This window comes from Cygnus olor, chromosome 3 (assembly GCF_009769625.2).
Source record: "Cygnus olor isolate bCygOlo1 chromosome 3, bCygOlo1.pri.v2, whole genome shotgun sequence".
Taxonomy (NCBI): Eukaryota; Metazoa; Chordata; class Aves; order Anseriformes; family Anatidae; genus Cygnus; species Cygnus olor.
The window spans coordinates 94,098,665-94,117,399 of NC_049171.1; the positions used below are offsets into that span (position 1 = coordinate 94,098,665).

The following is an 18,735-nucleotide window of genomic DNA, read 5'->3' on the forward strand; positions in this document are numbered from 1 at the left end:
ACTACCTTCACACAATAGCGAAAAGGGTAATGAAAGTTGAATAGGTGCAGACTGCTATTTTTTGTTCTTTTGATTCTTGTCAGTTACTCCATAATCACTGATGAGACAGCAGCAGATGTAGAGATGCTGACAGCCAAACCCATTGCACCCCTTTCATTCTGGAAGTTCTCTTAGCACAAATATTCTCTTATCGCTGAAGACCAAACTTCTAACACTTGTTACTATAAAGTCCCCCTAAACAATTGCTAGAACCTCTCATGGCACAGAAAGGTCAAGTGTGAATGCAGCCTATCATCCCTCAAATTTAATACATTCCCACAAATAAGAAAGAGTAAATACTTTGGGATAAGGTGTCATTGTTTCTTTAGTTGTTCCATTTTGGGCACCTCAAGTAAAGATGCCAGAAATTGTGCCTGAGCAGGGTTGGAGGCAAGAAGTTGAATGGCAGTCAGAGAGATGTTAAAAAGACTGCCTGTAAAAATCTATGGAAACAATTATTTAAGCATCTTTCATCTTCTTGATGTACTGATAAAATGAAGGCTGATGTGAATGCAGGCCCCGCACTGGAAAGCAGAATAAGGAGAGAAAAAGGAGGGGAATTTGAGACATTTAGTCACATTTCCCTGTTTGTTTAGTGTGATAAAACAGCACTATTACTAACTGCAAAGTGATTTCACGTTACATCTCATCCTCTGTAAGTCAGACTGCTGCCGAAAAAAGTCATTCGGATTGCTCTCTTGTGGTGCTGTGCTCTCACCACTTTCCTCATGTTGGATCTAGTGATCCCGCAACATCAGATTTTGCCAGGTCAGTGAGTTGATCCAATGGAAAACTAACTGAGGAAAAAAAAAGTTTTTGATCAGATAGTAACCTAAACCAACATCCTGCAGCCCTGCTATATCACTGTATCAGGTGCTGGGGCAGGAGGAACAGCACATCATCAAGGAAAATCACCCCTTTTAGCAGCAGCCCACATTCAACTGGTTTAAGAACAAATGAAACTACACCAAAGAACATGCTACTACATACAGAACAAAGTATTCACGAATGGATGTGAGGTATGTCCCTTCAAGAAGCAAAAAATACCAACACGGGAGTAACTTTTTTCGGGGGGGGGGCACATAAATATTGAAATTAGAACTATTTGTAATACAGGGAAAGTGATATTTGTGGATATTTAAGCTGCATCCTTTGAAGGAAAAAAAAATGTTTCTTTATCAAATTAAAAAGATAAAATGTGTTTCTTTTCAACACACTTTTTTTTTCCCATTTCATTAAGATTTTCTTGTCATAAAAATGCACAGAATGTTAAAAAGAAGGAAAATAAAATTTATTCAGTGGGGAACATCAGCCTTGTTATCTTCAGTTCAGTGATGTTCTTAATCACCCAAGACTCTGAAGCTGAAAGCAATTGGAAACATTAGGAGACGCTGAATTTGCAGTGATCTTCTCTAGGTTTAAAGAAAACATATCTCTGCAGGTAGGAGAGCACCCACCCTAGCAGCAGTGCTCAGCCTGACTGTCCTTCAGGAACATGCAGAGCACCCAAATCAGTCCCTGACTTGGTCGGAAGTTTCTGTGCATGCTCTTCCTAGCAGTGATCCAGTTCAGAGTTACTACTTGCAGTAAGCCTGAATGGCAAGGTCATGCAGGCAATGCACAGCAATTTGTCATGTCCCTCACAGCAAATACTTTTGGAGCATGTTAGAGCAGGACAACTGTAAGAAGTACTATTTCAGACTTTGATGTACAGATATAGGAGAACCATCATATCCTTTCTCAATTTCATTACCAGTGATCACAGTAGTAATTCAAAGACCAAACTGAGGACTCATTTGCACTGAATATTAATGCAGGTGTAATAGATAAAAACTGGCAGGAGTACTTTTCAGAACAATGCACCTGCCAGCGACAATCTTTGAAACAAATCCAAGCCTACCTGAGCAGCTTCTTTCCCTTTCTTGAAAAAATGACTCACTATGTTCAGCTACATCTTTTCAAAAGAAAACATCTGGACTCTTTTATTTTATAGACTTTGATCTAATGTCAGAATGGTAGTGATTTCAGTGGAGGTAAGCTCTTAAATAAGACTAGGGCATTTAACCATCTTTGAAGATAAGGTGTTAGCTTTAGTGAAGGAACTTATTTGACAGTCTGAAGATGAAAACCTCGTTTCATGCCAAAAATAGAAAGAATGCAGCATTTTGGAACTGCCCTGCCTACTTGCCTTACTATTTGGTTGCAGAAATCGCCTTGACTTTTACAAAGAAGCTATTTCCCATGTCATTTGGCTCCTCATCTCCATGAAAAGGGCTAGTACAGGTGCTTAAATTATAGCAAGGGACTTCAGTTCTGATGTTTGCTGGACAGAAAACAGACTAGTGAACAGTTCACTAAATACCGACAGTCACCATCAGTTCATAACCAGGTCCTTTACAGATACAGCTCCATTGAAATAAATGGAGTTCTGCAAGCAGAACACTTGACCTAAGGACTGATTCTGAAGCAGTCTAATATCAGTCCTCCGAGACATTCAATCCACCTACAAAAAATTGCTCTTAACCTGAAGAAAATTAAGGAACCCAACTTGCTTAACATTTTAGTTTTCATTTAAAAATGCATGTTCAAAACCTGCACATTAAAACATGTAATTTTGATAGTAAAATCAAATTGCCCTTTTTCTACATGCATTCCCTAAGACTATCTTGTTACAAACTCAAGACACCTTTTCCCATCGATATCCTGAAGCACCCTTTCCCTCACTTGTTATACTTTGATGAAAGAATACTTCATGTCCTCTCCATTACTTTCATGCTTAATGGCATTGCAATGAAAGAAATGACACCTTACAGAATTAGGACCCAGACTAGCATCCCTTGGAGGCTGAGTTTCAGATCATTATTTCTGCTGACACTGTGCAGCTGTTGCAGAGATTTTTTTTTTCTAGGAGCAACTTCGATTTTTTTTTTCATCTTATTTTTTTGCCACCGAAGTCTTTAGCGGGAAGAGGAAGGCACGGCTTGTTGGATCAGTGATGTAACAGCAGCTGACAGGTGGGTTTCAGGGAACTCTCTGGGGCCATGGCCTCTTTAGTGGTTTTACCACTCTAAACTCAATTACAGTGGAGTTTCACGCTCCACAGCAAACTCCAGTTCTTTTTTGATAAAAACTCTACAAAGTAAATAAGTCATGATGATGATATGGGTCTACCATTTAATATTCATTGAAGTACATATGTTTGAAAATTGGAGGCAGAGTTTAATCCATTTTCATATTTATATCAACATGAAGCTTTAAAAAGGATATCTTTCCTTTTCTCTGAGAATCCTGACAATTTCTGTTCTGACGAGATAAATAAAGATGTACAAAATTCACTTTGAATATAAGGAGAAGACCACAGAGATTTAAAATGCAAACCTTGAAGTATATATCTTGAACCTATTCACTTTCAAGAGAGAACACGTCTCCCTTCTGTTTGATTTTCTGTTTGATAGAAATGACATAAAATACTTTAAAGGATCCACGATTCTTGATGCTGTGTGCGTAATTTGATCACAATCTCCTTATATCTTACTGCAAAGTGCACTGATGGTGTAGCATAGCAGGTTAATAGATTTTATAAAAGGACTTTAAAATTTATGACCAATTTCTACTCACATTTAGACATATGAGCTAGAACTAACTTTTCTGTCTTTGATACATTTGAAGTTAAAGCACTCATCAGAATTTGGTTGTGTACAGCTATGACAGTTAAATCAAAACACACAAAATGAGTGGTCTGTATGAGAACTACAAATAAAACTGACAAAATAAACAAAGCATCAGTCTCTGCTTCAGAATCCCTAATTTAGAAAAAAAAACAACACCTCATAGAGCATTAAGTTTAATCATTATAATACCAAACCATTTTTCCTGCCCATGTTCATGCATTTTCAGAAATTATTAAAAAATAAAAATTGAAAGGAAGGTGTAGCAAAGTTTTCTTTGTCTTCATGTTTTATTTCAGAACTCTAAAAGATAAATTAACCTGGAGAAAAAAGAGTTAACATAATGATGTCGTCCTTTATTTGACTGAATGTTTAAGCACGGTGCTACGGCTGGTGGCACCTTGTTTAATAATGCAGTACATCACTTCCTAAGGGGACAGGGCTTGATTTGAAAACTGAATATGGTGCACTCTAAATTCTCTTCCCTGAGGAAGGCTGACTAACTGATAAGTGCCATGAGCTAGCGCAGGGACTGATTCCGTCAAATCAAGCTCAAATGGAAGGCACAATGTAGACTCTTCTCAAGTCTTAGTGAAGTAATTTGAGCAGACGTTTGTGACATTAGACAGTGCATCAACTATGGAATGCTGTAAAAGTTCACTGTCTTACTACAAGGTGGTCTTTAGATGACAGGATAAAGAAATCAGTGCAAATTTGTTAATGTAACAACTTGGAAAAGCATGCTAAAAATGTCACTCTATTGGGATATGTGATAAAATGTATAGGGAAGTAACTGCCAATTGGGTTTTCTGGAGTCCTTTATTAGAACTCATGTAAAAGGCAGAAAAATAGAGAAACACAATAAATGTACAATATATATTAGTTGTTATCAATCACCTAGATTTTTGCTTTTCCCGAACTAGAAAAAAATCCAATAAACAGTTTAAATCTTTGAACATCTTGTCTAAATGAGGACTGAAGAATAAAAATCTTTCAAGTCAGGAAGAAAACCACACAGGTTGAGAAGGGGATAAAATCTGTTACTCAGACATAAATAATGTGATAACACGCAAGAACTAACTTTCAACAAACCTTCAAGAAACTGGAAATGAATGGGAATACCTCAATAAATAGAAGAGAAAATGGGAGAAAAATGGAATTTATCATTGGCCAATCATTCTTGCCTGATCTCATGTTTTTCTTCAGGTAAGTAGTTGGTTTCTGATAGTATGAAATGAGGAAAATTTCTGCCTGGCTTCCAGTAAAAAAAATTGACAAATTTCTACCTGGGAAAGTTGAAGATGAAATTATTAAAGAAAAACATGGTAGATTAGGAACTGATCAAACAGGATATAACAGCAAACAATGTTGAAAATTAGCATTTCTACTTACAGCAAGTTTATCAGTGTGCATCTTCCAGGATATTTTTGAAAACAAACTTTATTAGAAGTTCTGTGACCTTAACAGAGAAGTAGAAGTGTGCTGCTGAGATGGGTAGGTAATGCCCAGCTAACAGGTCCACTGATACAGAAAGAATCAGAACATCTTGGAGAAAGACCTGATGACTAGAATAAACTGGGAAGAAATGGTATATCACCAAACGCAAAATTGCGCTTCTGGACACTAATAATAAAATTTTTGTTGTGAGCTTGAAATTCATCATCTGGGTAAAGACTGGTGTAACAAGTGATCAGAGGAGGAGTGGCGATGTCAATCTGATGCCAGCGTGAGAAAGGCATCTGGTACCAAGCTGGTATCAGATGAGGTTTTTCTGTCAGAACACTATTAATATAATTGTGCAACACAACTGGTGATACCCTACCTGGAGTTCAGTCCCATATTCCAAATGCTCCATTTCAATAGTTTTAGATATATTTTATTAAATAACAACTCTTCATGTCTGTTTTGCAAAGTTACTGGCTCCTTGGAGGTGTCACAGGGAAATGAGTGATCCTCTGCATTTGATCCTTTCCACTCTGCAGGATCAGACTCTTACGGTGCCTTTTCCTTGAACTGGATGGATATCCTGTCCTCAGTGCTATTTATGACAGGACAAATTGTGATTGCTTCAGGAATGGAAATACTGTAATACTAACGAGCTTTATTTTAGCCCTCCCACAAAGAAAATATTTTGTAGAGGAATGAAGTGTATATGCTTTCATTTCTTTTTATTATTATTTTTTTTTCTTTCTTTCTTACTCAATCTGGGGCTGTATGGAGCTCTATAACACCACTTTCATGAGCAGCTTGCTCAAAGGAACAATTTAGGCCAGTATCTGAGAAATGTCTTCAGCCCAAAGTACTGGTAATACACAAGTAAATACATTAATAATCTTGTATTAATGGACCACAGGGAGAATTTTCAAAGGCATTCAGCATTTGTAGAACTTGACAACCAGTGATATTAATGGCATTAAATTAAGAATTTGAAAGAGGGAACATCAGCCACCTTATGCTGCAGAGATGGAGTAAAGATGCAAATGTACTTCCAGTGCAGGTGATACTGAGAAGTTTTGCAACAAACTCATACTCAAGTTTTAATCCTTGGAATTCCACTTTGCAGTACACAAACGTGTGTTGTTCACCACCCTAGTGATCCTGACCCTTTCTAATCCAGGCAAGAGTCAGGAAACCATACAACCTATTATGAACAAGACAGACCTGGTGGTGTGGTACTACAACAGGTTGCCCAGAGAAGCTGTGGATGCCCCATCCCTGGAGGTGTTCAAGGCCAGGCTGGATGGGGCTTTGAGCAACCTGGCTTAGTGGAAGGTGTCCCTGCCCATGGCAAGGGGGTTGGAATTATATGATCTTTAAGGTCCCTTCCAACCCAAACCATTCTGTGAGTCTGTGTGAGACCTGTGCTAAACCCAGCCCTTCCAGTTATAGTACATATTACCTCAGTCCATACATACACAAATCACTGAAAGGCAGTGAGAGTGAGGGAGGGAGGCAGGCACGGACAATCCCCTGGTGGAGTCTAATTGTTGAAGGTCTCACACAGAGCACCCACAGTACTGAGGCTCATAAACACTAAGCTGGAATACAACAGTTTCATTAATGTAGACAGTGAGTCACTGACATTTAAAAAAAAATTCTCTGTCCTTTTAAGATAATAGAAAGGATTTTCTAAAATGTGTGTCTGGAAAATTCAGAGTGTATTTATCATTAAAACATCAAATGTCATCAGTTGTTTTTTGATAACCTTCTATGACGGGATGACTAGCTGGGTAGATGAGGGGAGAACAATGGATGTGGTCTACCTTGACTTCAGCAAGGCTTTTCACACTTTCTCCCATAACATCCTCACAGACAAGCTCAGGCAGTGCAGCCTAGATGAGTGGACGGTGAAGTGGATTGGCAATTGGCTGGATGGCAGAGCTCAGAGGGTTGTGCTTGGTGGTGCGGAATCTAGTCAGAGGCCTATAGCTAGCGGTGTCCCCCAGGGGTCAGTACTGGGTCCAGTCTTGTTCTACTTCATCATCAATGACCTGGACAACAGAACAGAGTGCGCCCTCGGCAAGTTTGCTGATGACCCAAAGTTAGGAGGAGTGGCTGATACCCCAGAGGGCTGTGTTGCCATTCAGAGCGACCTGGACATGCTGGATGGTTGGGCCGAGAGGAACCTCATGAAGTTCAACAAGGGCAAGTGCAGGGTCCTGCACCTAGGGAGGAACGACCCCAAGCACCAGTACAGGCTGGGGGTGACCTGCTGGAGAGCAGCTCTGCAGAGAGGGACCTGGGAGTCCTGGCAGGCTGACCATGACTCAGCAATGTGCCCTTGTGGCCAAGAAGGCCAATGGTATCCTAGGGTGCATTTGGAAGAGTGTTGCCAGCAGGTCAAGGGAGGTTATCCTGCCCCTCTACTCAGCCCTGGTGATGCCACACCTGAAGTGTTGTGTCCAGTTCTGGGCTCCCCAGTACAAGAGGGACATGGAGCTACTGGATTGAGTCCAGAGGAGGGCTACAAAGATGATGAGAAGACTGGAGCACCTGTCATACAAGGACAGGCTGAGAGAACTGGGCCTGTTTAGCCTGGAAAAGAGAAGACTGAGGGGAGACCTCATTAATGTACATAAATATCTGAGAGGAGGGTGTCAAGAGGATGGAGCCAGTCTCTTTTCAGTTGTGCCCAGTGACAGGATGAGAGGCACTGGGCACAAACTGAAGCACAGGAGGTTCCGGCTCAATAAGAGGGGCACTTCTTTACTGAGAGGGTGACTGAGCACTGGGACAGGCTGCCCAGAGAGGTCATGGAGTCTCCTTCTCTGGAGATGCTCAAAACCTGCTTGGGTGCCATCCTGCGCAGTGTGCTCTAGGTGATCCTGATTGGCAGGGGGGTTGGATTAGATGATCTTCAGAGGTCCCTGCCAACCTTGGCCATTTTGTGATTCTGTTTTAGAAAGTCATTTAGAAGTTATATTTACATGTGACTGGACTTTATTACAAACAATAAGGGTCATAATATTTAATATGGTACATTGTGCAAAAAATCTGATAATATTCATAACAGCCCTTTCCAGCCAGTCTGATGTGATTTTCTTTGAAATCCTGAACATCCTCGTAGACTGCCACTCATTTTGCAGGGAAAAACAGAGTAGAGAAGTGACAATGGCATCATAAAACTTCTTCCTTGCACTTCCATGAGTTTGATAATGTAGTGTAGTTGAACACTGAAAGAAAATGGAAGCATCCACAGATAATGCCAGTGGCTACCCTTGAAGCATTTTGCTTTAATATCACTGTGCCTCAGTTTTCTTATTTTTAAAGTGTCGATAATATTCACACCAGCAGACTGCTGTAAAGATAAATTTATTATTGTTTGTAAAATGCTTTTAGAGCATCCAAGTGAATGAATGATAGCTATGCAAAACAGAACCTCTTGTAGCTATTATTCTCAGACAATTTCTGTTGAATTTATATAAAAAGAATACTGACTATTCTCAGACAAATATTCTCAAACAACTTACGTTGATTTTTTTTCCCAATAAAATGGAATACAGTTTCTTTTTGGCTGGTTGCTTGTTTTTTTTTTTTTGTTTGTTTGTTTGTTTTTTAACATTATAAATAAAACTGCTTTAGCCATTAGTCATTAAAAAAGTACAATGTCCTTAGTTAGCTAGTTAGTTAGTTTGTTTTCCTCAAATAAACAATAATAAATTGAAAATACATCAGATGCACTCAGCCTCTGTCAAGATATACAGGCACTGAACATCTACGTCACGCTGACATCTGTTACATGAGCATGGGCTCACAGTCATCATTGCCTGTTCTTGTCAGTAAAATTTTTAAAGCTTTCCAAGCATGTATTTGCTTTTGATGTGTAACTTTCAGCAAGAGAAATATGCAAAAAAAGACACTGACCATTACCTTCCATTACCTTTTTTCTTTTTTTTTTCAACTTGTGGTACTTATCTAGTACTATTCAATCCTGTTCAATTCACACATTAAAAAGAGTGTCTTAGCGTATTCTTCAGAGTATGAGAAGACCCTCACTTACTCATTCCAGTCATGTTCAAATCAAATAAAAAGAGGCAAGATATGCTTTGATATACAGGACTGGAAGTCAACACAACTCTGTTTAGCTCTGCCATCCATTCACTTTGCAACTTGAAGTTCAGTCATAAAACTCTCAATTTTCATTCTAATGAACATAAATTCGCTGCTGCAGTTCCCACAGGACAGCCTGACCTCCTCCCACACAGAGTAAGAACCAACCCCTCTCTTCGAGCGTTGGCATTTAGGGCACAGTGAATCATCCAGTGCCTGGGTTCTGCTCCTTATCACTTGCACTGCCCACCCTCACCTCTCCTGAGCTCCTCTGGGCACAGCACCAGGACCAGCTGCCCAGAGGTGGACCCCCTGCCATGCTTCCACCCAGCTCAGTGCAGCCCCACTGCTGAGCCCAGGCTCCAAAGCCCCCAGCCCCTCCTGCCACTGCCTGCCTTCACCATGGGGCCATCACACATGCGCTGGCCAACCACTGCTCTTATTTGTCAGACAGCCATCTTATAAGGGACAGAGAACTACTGGAGTGAGTCCAGAGGAGGGCTACACAGATAGAGGACTGGAGCACATGTCATACGAGGACAGGCTGAGAGAGCTGGGCCTGTTTAGTCTGGAAAAGAGAAGACTGAGGGGAGACCACATTAATGTGTACAAATAATATCTGAGGGGAGGGTGTTGAGAGGAGGTTCCAGCTTAATATGAGGGGACACTTCTTTACTGTGAGGGTGACAGAGCACTGGGACAGGCTGCCCAGAGAGGTTGTGGAGTCTCCTTCTCTGGAGATACCCAAAGCCTGCCTGGATGCCACCCTGCACAATGTGCTCTAGGTGATCCTGCTCGGCAGGGAGGTTGGACTGGGTGATCTTCAGAGGTCCCTGCCAACCCCGGCCATTCTGAGATTCTTCAAAGGAACAGTTGATGATGTCTTGCCCTTTGCATCCATGCCATGATGTAACTTACAGTAGCACCAGCAGTAACATATTCCCACCTATGGACACTCATACCTTCTGCGCATAAGCCTGAGCCACTGCACACCTACATTTAATAGAGTCAAGGAAAAAACACTTCTGGAGCCCCTACGGATATGTGCAAAATACACATTTGTTCCCTGCACTGAGTAAAATGCCCAACACAGAATGACTGAAAAATTGTATGAATATTTGCTATACTTTCTCTCCATTGCCCCATCTAAACCTGTAATTTTTATGTGCCTAGTTCTGTACACTCCCAGAACAGTTGTTGTTTGAGATTTATATGTAAGTTTTTCATTCCTTCTAGGCCAATCTGCAATATAAACGAATACAGACACACAGAAAACACAGGAACTTCATTAAGGTCTTACCTGGGTCAGGCCCACTCACTGCTACTCTAACATACAAGACCAATAGGAAATGGCCAGAATGAATATACAAGCTCAGAATACTATGAATAAAAGTTAGTGATCCAAAGGAAAATTTGTTGCTCGAGAACATAAGGACTTGTGACACACCCAGAAATCTGTGTTTAAAAACATCTGTATAGCCTACATCTATTCATAAATGTAATAATTAATGAAAACTGAGTGAACAGGATTATTCTTTTAAATTGATATACCATGATCACCCTACCTGCTGGAACTCTTCACACACACAGAGTATGAGATTCAGCTCTATAAAGTAGCAAATCAACTGGGCAGCAGTAATTACAATGTGATCCAGGATTATCCTTTCTGTTCAGGCGCTTAGAGTAAGCCATAACAAGGCTGGATATAATAATCTGCACATGTGAACACGCATGCAAGTAAACATGCCTGCAGATTGCTCGTCTCCTTTCTGAAAGTCTGGTTTCTGACACTGGCAGCAGAAGTACAGATTCTCTCTGCTTGGAGCGGAAAAGGACACCTCTGCAGAGTTCTTAATTTCAGGAAGTTTAGGGGGAAACCAATAATGAAGCAGAAGGAAACTAAGAGAAAAAACAGATTTCTCATTCTCCAGTGATTCTCCACATTTATACAGTGCAGACAGGCAGTGAAGGCTGTGAAACCTTATGATCTAACCCCAGGCGCTACTGACTTGGCACCATACTGCTTAGTTTTCCCTCAGATCAAATGAAATGCCTAAAAATAGCAACACTTGCCAAAACATTTGTGTTCTTAGCTTTGCTCAGTTGTCTTAACATTCATACCTCTTTTCTTTCTCTGTTCTGTCTCGTGATTAGATTACACTTCACTTAGTTGTGGGACCTAGGATTATGACTGAGCTGGAACTGGAGGGAATACAGCAAAGTACTCAGAAAGGGAAGGGGGAATATTTCTGACATTCCTACCAGTGAGAGCAAGTAGCAATTGACCAAACATGCTGTATGTCTACAGACAGCTGTTACACACTGGGTGAACGGCCCTTGATCTCTCCACGCTGCCTTATTGCATTTCCCGCATGGCATTACCTTTGCTGACAGATTCCACCCTCCTCGTCAATTAGGGTTGTCATCTCATCCCTCAGGCTGCTCTCTGGGCTTCTTCAACTGATCTTTGTTTTACTTTTATTTCTAGGTGCCATGTTATCGCTGTCGCCAGAATTTTGTGTGTGCAGTTGAGTCTTTATATAAGCCTAAACCGTATCTCCTCTGTTAAAAAAATAAAATAATTAAAAAAAATAGACAGTGGAAACAAAATCAGACTGTATGAAATTCTCTGGCATTACTTTTGATCACGCCTCATGTTTTTAAACGTTACATCTTATTCTTTGCATTTTTTACCCCCTCCCAGTTGCTCTGAATGACTTCCAACCTTGGTGCCAACCACTGCAAAAAGAATAAATCAGGTAGCAACTGGTTTCAGCCCAAGTCTACAGTGATTCTTACTGGCATTGCAAAGCTTACTTGAATTCACAAGGGGCTTAAAAAGCACTGAGATGGCAGAGATTGTTGTGGCAGAAGCAACTGGAAAATGTCCTGAGATTGAAACACAGACATATTAACATCACCCTTGTGGACGCTAATGACTTGCACTTTAAAATGCCAGAGGCTCATACTGCCAGCTAAAACAAAGAAAAAACACATTTTTAGTCTCCAAAGACTTTAGATCTTTCCAAACTCTGAGGGCAAATTCAGCCATAATGTATTTTTGCAGTAGAGCTGGGCAGCTCATGCATGCCACTGGGGGAATCATTGCCTGGAGCTGCTGTAGGCAGTGTAGTCGGTATAGCTAAATAAAACAGCAGCTGAAAACCTTTGAGAGGTTAAACCAGTAATGAAGCATTCTATAATGCAATGCAATCAAACCTAAACAGTCTGAAGGCATATCTTACTGACACTCACAACCCTCGTCATTCTCGCTGAAATATATTTGAGGAGGAAAAACACCAAACGAAACCATTTCTACAGGAACTTTACAATTTAAATTGACACATAATTAGAAAAATATTTTAATATTTTGATGAAGTAACAATGTCCTACATAGACACTTCTAGATGGAGAATTATTTTAAGAACTTAGTAGTAATGGCAGATTGGAAACTTTCGGAAACTGTAAATGTTTAAAGAGCTCTATTCAAAGAAACAGAAAGGTAACAGGAAAGAAGGGAAAATAGATGCTGAGAATAGAAAATGCTAGGAAAAGACTGACAAGCAAACACTTCGAATAAAAATTTAACGATTCAGTGGAAAAATAAGTGTAGGATAGTAAAAATACAAAAGCCAAATTAATCCTCAGTGTAAATGTAATGACAAACCAAGTCCAAGAAACTTCAAGTGGACTGGGAAAATGCAATTCCTTGTTTTTTGAACCTTTTTAATATGCAACAGAAAAAAAAATATCCACATTTTATTTGTTTACATTAGAAATGAAAGCCATGTGTATCTTCAGAGATTCCATGGATGGCTAAACAACTGGCAGGATAAGATGTGTGCTATATGGATTGCATTAAACCTGAGCTACTGAGAAAGTAATTTATACCTTGCCTAACTGAAAATACATTTTCTTCTTAAGAACGAAAATAACTACTAACTCATGTTTTAGAGTTTCCTTAGGGAACTACTCCTTCCCCTAAAATTAAACACAGCATTGCCTTCTATAAATTTTATGACAAAAGAAAGGAACTAAAATAGAATTGCTTTCTTTTACTTCCAAATTACATTTAAAGTAATAGTATTTCTCATAATAGAATGAGAATTCTCAAAAAAGAATGTGTTGTCAAAGTCAAGTGAGAAAGTATTAGGAAAAAAAGGCAAAAAATCACAAAAAAAAAATACAGAAGAACTTCATATGGTCTTTCCTGTATCAAATATTCATAACTGAATTCAGTGTTGGTAAGTGAAAAGTGTTTGCTCAATGAACTTCTGGGTCTGTGCCCCACAAATGCTTAGGCACATCTCTATCCTCATGCACATCTCGGTAACAATGAGCCACAGGTACAGTTAAACCTGGAGTTGTCGAGTCAGTGGTCTAAAAGTGAAACATGAAAATCTCTGTGGAGTTCCCCTTACTCTTGTAAGAAATATGTTTTTCCTCTCAGTTTAAGCTTTATATATTTAAAGGAATTCTCATTCCAGTAGCACAGGCACCCAGGTTACGATCAGCCAGCAGAGAGCTCCTTCTGCTCCCCAGCTGAGAGCCAGGGAGTTCTGTGTGGCCTGACTTGGGTCAGACAAGCAGCAGTGTTAGCACTAATTTCAGTACTGCTCAATGAGAATTTACACTTCAATAAGGACTAATGTCTGGCTAGATCACATTTGAAATAATGAATTGAATATTTAATTGCAATTTCATGAGCACTTTAAGACAAGATAAAATAGTGTTATTGGTAAAACACGACATCTATTTGCCATCAGCCTCTTTGCTTCCCATTTCTGCATAGGTCCACTCCCTTTTATCACCTTGTGTCGGCACAAGCATTTGTGTGGCTGTGCAGTGTAAAGTTAGCTTACAACTAACCCAGACCGATACACCCACCTGGTTCGTTGAGCAGCTATGTAAACACTTGTGCCAGACCAAAAGGATGCAGTGGGTGAGGACTCTGAGGCAAAATGCAGGTAGAGGGAAACATTTTTAGTATGTACTTCCTGCTAGTTACCTCAGACTATGTTCACACAATAGCCTCACATTATGATACATAGTCCATTGCCTCAAACAGAACAACCACTTTCCACTGCATGAAGCTTTGTATTCTATTTATCAAAATCCTTTCAACCTTTTATATATTTCCCTGACTGAAGCTCCGTCCTTGCCTTTCCCCTTTCTGGGAATTTCTGAATTTCTCCAGGAAAACTGGAGGCTAACGTTCATTAAGTGTGTGTAAGGATTTAAAGCGTGCTGGGGATGGATGTAGCGTGGCCTTGTCCTAACACACTCTCTAAGCAAGGAGCCAGCAGGCCACAACAACCCGGGGGTGCTCCCAGCGCCTCCCCACCTCGGGTCCTCTCCCTGCTCACGGGGAGCAGCCACAGGCAGGTCCCAAGGGGGTAACTGCGTCTCAGGACAGCCCACTTCCAGCAACCACTTCCTCATTCCAACGTACCTGAACGTACCTATGCTGAAATAGCATGGCTGTTGTCCCTCTCTACCAGCTGACAAAACCCAAAACTTTTTGTACAAGTGAGCCATTTCCACCATGTATTGCTCCATGTTTTTTTCTAATTCAGTCAGTGACTTCTCCTTTAGATTTTAAGTACTAAGCTGAGAACCGCCTTTGAGGAACCTCTCAGTAGATTATAATTTATTTTGCTAGCTCCTCCTAGCAAACACACTTTGTGCACTGCCAGATAACCACCCTGAATTTACTGCTGATGAGTAGCAATCGTTTCTGAATTGGTGTCACTAAGCCAAATGCCTCACAGAAGTGTTCCAACACAGTTGTCACCTTTACCAACCATGGTTTTCCTGTCAGAACAATACCAAATTCATTTGACCAGGCCTAATTCCTATGAAATCAAGCTGCTTAACACTAATTGTACTTAATACACAGCTTTTAATTTTCTATTGATGAAGTCAACCATCAGTTGACCTGCTACTTCCTTCAGGCTCCTTGCCTACAAAGCTGTCTCGTATTGCATTTCCCCAGTCACCCATCTCATCACTTACAGCCGTGGCAGATCATTCTCCTGATTCTCTGGAACTTCTCACATTTTCATTTAAAATCAACATCATTAGTCCAGACACGTTCATTAAAAAACTCTTGGGATGATTTGTTTCAGCCTAATTACATAAAAATAGGTAATGCTAAAAAGCAGGCCTTTTATCCTCTTCACTGTGGGGCAAATTTTTTTTTTTGTTGTTCTTATATATGGACACACTGAGCTTTGTTATGAATTAAAACTGTGATGTTATTAAATACTTTTACATCTTCTGCACTGCAGAAGAAACCCACCTTTTACTAACAGAATTCCTCCTTTTTCATACATATTTTTGAAAATCTGTGCTTAAACCTAATAGTTATGTTGCTAATTAGATAGTAATAAATATACTTTTCTTGTTTGTTTTTTGTTTTGCAAATGGTGACTACAGACTACCTGCCTAATGTAAGGTGTTACACCAGGCAGTGTCCACAGAGAAGTTATGAATAACTGGGGATTACACAGTGCCTAACCCTCAAAGACGATGCAAGGCCATTTAAGATACCATTTAAGATACCATTTAAGAACTGCCTATTTTGTTTTTTTTCTTGCTAACATTCATTCAGCTCAAATATTAGAAATACGTGGGAAGAAATTCTTACTACAAAAGATGCAATATGCTCTCCCCTCTGGAAACAAGCAACTTTTACCAGTACTTTCTGAAGAACAGCAACAATCAAGAAACAAAACAGATGAGGACAAAGCTCTTCACTAAATTTTATTTTAAGGCCAATATTCAGTGTGCAAAATCAGATTTAGTGAAGCAGGAAATTCTTGTTGAAGTCACTGATTCAGTAAAATAATCACAAAGTATTTCATGCCTTCATTGGAACATATATTTGCCAACAGTAAGCAGAGGATTTCGCAGAGTGAACCCGTAGTTGTAATAATTCTTTCCACACTGCTAAAAATACCATCTCTTTTGCATGTTTTTGATTAGGCACACAAGCCTATGGAAATACAAAAATAATTTTATGCCACAAGAAGTCAAGTATTTAAAGTGGTTTATTAGACAAATTAGGGAAAAGTAAAAGGAATTTTTTCCCCTTCTTTTTTCTCCTTTGCAGGGATCACTTGTGATGCACATTGGATATCCCAATATATTTGACTGCTATTTTATCTTGATTTATCCAGACAGTATCTGCCCTATGGGAAATACTTGAACTTTTCAGCCTTCACACATTGTAGCACTGGGAAAATACCAGCAACACAAACCATGTTGCTGAAACGGGTTATTCTCTCCAGTTGAATGATACCCACTCCAGCCATCCTAACTGACACTTATGAAAAAAAACCTGTTTGATAGAGTCTGCAATATTTTATTATAAAGATTTGAACAATACAAAGGCTAAGCAGTTAGGAAAATATAAGATACTCAGAATGACAAAGAGAATTCAAGCTGAATTCACACTTGGATTTCACCTTCGTTAACTGAAAATTTTCACTTGAGCTGATATTTTGTCCCTAACACACTGTGTACACACAGGTCTGTCTAGAAAGGTGTTTTACCATAGATGCGCACTTCTGGAGAAAAAAATAAATCTTTCTCTCTATACATACAGATTTTTTTTCATGATGCAACACGAAAGTAAATAAAAACCCATGCAAGGAGCTAGAGTAACATGGAAAAAGCCATCACTTACCCCTACTTACGGTAAAAATATCTATTTATTTTTTCAATTCAGCAGCTCTGGAATAAAGGAGAAAACTTTTGAAAATAAAGTCAGGGGAACAATACAAAATTCCCCCTAATTTAATCTATCAAAAATCCTCCTCTTTGCAGAGAATGTCTAGTAAGTTGTCCAATTCATAGAAATTTTCTACATAATTGACTTGAGTTATAATTTTTGCTTGTAACACAACCGGTACTTGAGCTTTGAGAGAAAAAGTTAAAAAAATAAAATTGCTTCTGCCCTGCCTTTACAATTGGAAACATTATCCCTCAGGTAGAGCACTGCCATACCAACATTTAATTTGTCATTTGAGTTTACAGGTGGGGTACAAATACCTAGCAAGCATGATGGAAAAATTAGCAAGAGAAGAAAAATATCTCAAAGCAGATAAGCTATGAAAAGAATTCAAAACTTTTTCCATCAGTGGCTGATCTGCTTTAAGATTCTTGTGCTGTGCCCTTCCAGATGCTCATTTACACCTCTCCTGGTATTTCTGTCTTCTCAGTTTGTCGCCTCAGTCCAAGGCAAGTGAAACAGACCAAAAGATGGTAGGTAGCTCTTACCACAATGAAAGCTAATTTGGTTACTGTTTATAAAGGTAATAAAGGCACTTATAAAGGCACTCGGAGGCGATCGGCTCTGGGGCAGACGCGTTCTGCAGCGGAGCGGGGGATCGGGACAGGCACTGCTTTTTTTTTCCGGCATCGAGGCCGCTCGAGGGAGCCGCCAGGACCCGGCAGCCCTGGCGAGGGAGGCTGACGAGGCGTAGGCGGAGCCCGCAGCGCCCCCTCCCCGGCCGTTCAAAAGCAGCCCCTAGGGAGCGCGGCGACCAGGGCGGGCAAACAGGGCGTGGCCCGTCAGCAGGGGGTGGCGCGGCAGTTCGCGCAGGGAGGGCTCCTCGGCGGTCTTTTGCAGCGGTCTTTCCCTTCGGTACTTGTAACCTGCCTGCGAGGAACCTGGCCATGGTATCAACCAGGCAGAAAACCATGGCCTCCGCATCTCTTGTGGCCTCTCCAGCCGCTGTCACCGATGTGGCTACTCAGACGGAGGGCTCGGGGAAACACGCAGCTGTCCAGGTCTTGGGCTGCAGGGTGTGCCCGAGTCTTCTGTCGGTATCCGGCAGCAGCGGCGAGGGGTATGCCTGTGGGAGGCGTGCCCAGGTTGAAGAGCTGCTCAGCCAGGTAGCGGAGCTTCGGGAGGAGGTGAGCAGGCTCAGGAGCATCAGGGAGTCAGAGAGGGAAATTGACTGGTGGAGGTGTACTCTGCCCTCTCTGAGACAGACTCACGAGCCTGCCATAGCACAAATGTCTCCTGCTACGCAGAAGACAAAAGTTCCCTCATCCTGCCAGGCAGCAGGAGGGGACCTAGCCCAAGGGGGGGAATGGAGGCAGGTTCCTGTTCGGGGGGGGTAGGCGAGCCCTGTCCCTGCCCACCTCACCTTCCCATCTACCCTTATACAACAGGTACGAAGCTCTAGAACATGACAACCAGAACAACGAAGCAGGCAAAAGCCCGTCCCGGTTGGTGAGGATGCCTAAGGCAAGGTCCCCTACCCCCCGCATTGCTACATTAGCTCTCAAAAAAGAAAGAAGGGTTATTGTCGTGGGGGACTCCCTTTTGAAAGGGACAGAGGGCCCAATATGCCGACTGGACCCTCCCCACAGGGAAGTCTGTTGCCTCCCTGGGGCTCAGGTGAGAGACTTTGCTAGGAAAGTCAAGTGCCTGGTATGGCCCACCAACTACTACCCGCTACTGGTC

General features: G+C 40.9%; 1 long non-coding RNA gene across 1 annotated transcript; it reads right to left on the reverse strand.

Annotated features, from left to right (window-relative positions):
* Nucleotides 1-278: 278 nt before the first annotated feature.
* On the reverse strand, nucleotides 279-14,224 carry LOC121067948. Its single transcript, XR_005818522.1, has 3 exons — nucleotides 14,145-14,224; nucleotides 11,640-11,819; nucleotides 279-836 (listed from the first exon to the last, which is right to left on the reverse strand). It is a non-coding gene; the product is annotated as an uncharacterized LOC121067948 (long non-coding RNA).
* Between the last annotated feature and the right edge of the window lie 4,511 nt (nucleotides 14,225-18,735).